Source organism: Haemorhous mexicanus, chromosome 20 (assembly GCF_027477595.1).
Source record: "Haemorhous mexicanus isolate bHaeMex1 chromosome 20, bHaeMex1.pri, whole genome shotgun sequence".
Classification (NCBI taxonomy): domain Eukaryota; kingdom Metazoa; phylum Chordata; class Aves; order Passeriformes; family Fringillidae; genus Haemorhous; species Haemorhous mexicanus.
The window spans coordinates 9993540-9996668 of record NC_082360.1 but is presented as its reverse complement, the minus strand read 5'-3'; the positions used below and the strand labels follow the sequence as shown (position 1 = coordinate 9996668).

General features: G+C 51.3%; 1 protein-coding gene across 1 annotated transcript in view; it reads right to left on the bottom strand.

Annotated features, from left to right (window-relative positions):
* KCNJ16 (potassium inwardly rectifying channel subfamily J member 16) overlaps positions 1–2863 on the bottom strand; it is a 27056-nt gene extending 24193 nt beyond the window's left edge. Inside the window, exon 1 of the mRNA XM_059864554.1 lies at positions 2717–2863. The gene's annotated coding sequence lies outside the window, so the exon portion shown is untranslated. The remainder of the gene's footprint in view (positions 1–2716) is intronic.
* Positions 2864–3129: the final 266 nt, after the last annotated feature.

Genomic DNA, 3129 nt, shown 5'->3' with positions numbered 1-3129 from the left:
GAGAAGAGAGAGAAGAGAAGAGAAGAGAAGAGAAGAGAAGAGAAGAGAAGAGAAGAGAAGAGAAGAGAAGAGAAGAGAAGAGAAGAGAAGTTGTCAGGTTCATTAGTGAAATCTTTACAGATCAGGAATGTTAATTTTCCTCCTTTCTTTTTTCAGTGACTAATTTCTGTTACTGTAACAAAGAGTAAAAAGTTTACTCCACCAAAACTTAAATATTCACTTCCTCTTCTCCACCCACTATGTTCACTTGAAAAAGCACTTCCCTCTCCAGCTCTGGCAAGAAACGCTCACAACATCACAGAAACACTCCAAAAAAGGTTTTTCTGTCAATTAAATGTTTATAATCACACTCTGCATCACCATCCCAGAGACTGAGTCAGGGCTCCCAGGAGAGCACGATCCAGAAGAAAGGAAATGATGTAACGCCGGCACTTGGCAAAAGTTTGTATCCAGACAGAGCAGCCTGGATCCCTTCTGGATTCCAGCTCTCCCAGCCTGGATCCCCTCTGATTCCAGCTCTCCAGCCTGATCCCTCTGATTCCAGCTCTCCCAGCCTGGATCCCCTCTGGATTCCAGCCCCCACAGCTGGATCCTCTCTGGATTCCAGCCCTCCCAGCCTGGATCCCTTCTGGATTCTAGCCCCCCCAGCCTGGATCCCTTCTGGATTCTAGCCCCCCCCAGCCTGGATCCCTTCTGGATTCCAGCTCTCCCAGCCTGGATCCCTTCTGGATTCTAGCCCCCCCCAGCCTGGATCCCTTCTGGATTCCAGCTCTCCCAGCCTGGATCCCTTCTGGATTCCAGCTCTCCCAGCCTGGATCCCCTCTGGATTCCAGCTCTCCCAGCCTGGATCCCCTCTGGATTCCAGCTCTCCCAGCCTGGATCCCTTCTGGATTCCAGCTCTCCCAGCCTGGATCCCCTCTGGATTCCAGCCCCCACAGCCTGGATCCCTTCTGGACTCCAGCCTTCCAGCCTGGATCCCCTCTGGATTCCCGCTCTCCCAGCCTGGATCCCCTCTGGATTCCAGCCTTGTGGTGGCTGCTTCCTGGAGAAGAGCTTTGATCACAGGCACGAGGATTTGAGGAAGTCTGGCAGCAAGGAAGAGGCAGAGGCCAGGCTGTGTAAGCAGAGCCCTGGCAGAGGCATCCCAAGCCTTCCAGGGACTGCTGCACTGTCTCTGCCACCTTCCAGCCTGCCCTGTCTGCCAGGTGAGCTGCTCTGGACAGGTAACTGCACCTTGCTGCAGGAGTGGAACCCCAGAGACAGCAAGGAGAGGAAATCCTGCCCCCACCCTGCCTCAGGTGGCACCTTCCCAGATCCTCAGCCTGCTCTCAAAGGGATCTCAGGGGTTTCAGGACAGCTTAAAAGGTTCGCTCAGGGTTTAGAAACAGAGGAATAGAGGGATTTCTAAGGGGGATGAGCAGGATTCTTGCTCTCTCAGCTTTTTTGTGGATTTTCATGGTGTAGGAGGGGACAAAACCTCTCGGCAGGCTCCTTGCACAGCCACATTTGAGCACAGGGAGGGCTCACACAGGTGCTCAGGCACACTCAGATCCAACTAATTGTGAATATTCCTGCTTGTTCCTCAGCCCACAGTCACCCAATCACCCCAACAAACCCTGAGCAGGCTCCCCTGGCCGAGTGATCCCTCTGAGTCACCCCAGCCACCCTCTCACACTCTGCAAGCCTCAGTTTCCCCGGTGAGCTGGGAGTGCCTGTGCTGCTCTGCCCTCCCGGCTCTGAGAGGGGCTGAGCTCCTCCAGGAGGGGACAGAGGGGACAGAAAGGAGCAAAGGAGCTGCCAAAGTGGCTCAGCCCCACGGTCTGGGTGGTGCCACAGCCCATCCCCACCTGGGGCCAGGTGCTCCAGGAGGAGGTGACAGAGCCCTGCAGCTCTGGAAGGATTTCCCTCCTCTCTTGTTGGATGATGTCTTTTACTGACCCACAGACGGGGTGACTGAGGGGTGTTTTCAAAGCTTTTATTCCATTTTCAGCCTCATGTGAAAGGTGAGACAACACAGATGTTATAATTCTCAACATCACCATCAGAAGCCAATTATGTCCTAATTACAAAACCCTTTAAGTGCTTCTTGGCCCATCAGCTTTAGCCACCCCATGCTGCAAGTGCTTTAAAGCCAAAATTTCCCTTCGTGGGTCCTACTACAGTGCACCTTTCACAGTTCTGTTTCTCTAAACTATTTAATCTTGTTTGTCAGGCCATCCTTTGAAACTCGTTTCTAGTTTCATTTCCCTCTCCCCAATGTTTGTCCCATCCCAGGGCATTTCTAAGTCAGCATTTCTTATCTCAGAGTTTACATACAGATGCAACCCTGTGTGAGCCTTCTGTCAGGCTTTAAAAATTTCCTACGAATCCATTTCCCACGTTCTCTAAGGAGTTCTCACCCTGAGCTGCGGTGTTTGGAGCCTGGCTCAGCCCTGCAATTACAGCTTAGCACCCTCCCTAAGCATGGGCTCCAACAAGCTCTGCCTGTCTTTAAAATTCAAATTAAGGCGAATTCCAGCCACCCAAACCGTGTTTCCAAACAACCGCGATCGAGCTGCCAGGTTACACTCAAAACACCCCTCCAGCTGAACCAGAAGCAGGTAATTCCCACCCGGGGTGTTTAGTTAGCTCAGAGCTCTCTAAGGCAACAGAATTTCTGTTTATGTGAACAAACACAGGGAAAGGAGTAATTAAGGAAGTGAGAAATGGGCTTTACCTGGATGTCCTGCGGAGGTTTCAAAGAATCTCTGCTTCACTCCCTCCTGTCTCTTGCTGTGTCTCTCTCCCTCTCTCCTTGCATGGCTGGACTGACAGGTTGGCAGAGCTGAGAACGACAGGTTGGGTTTGTTTTTTTAGACACAACTCCTCCCCCTCTCAAAGAGAAGGAAAAAAAAAAAAAAAAAGAAGAAGAAGAAAAAATAAGGCAAGACTGTTTGGGAAAAGTTCACAGAAAATCCTGTCCTTTCAGCACATTCAGCTGGTGAGAAAAGTGCTGCCTGGGGGAGCCCAGCAGTTTTCCAAGTGTTTTTCTCAAAAAGGATCAAAGTCTGCTTTGCAAGAAGGGTGAAGCAACCAGAGGATTTACACCAGGAGCCGACCTGACCCCAAACCTTCCCCTTTTCCCTGAGA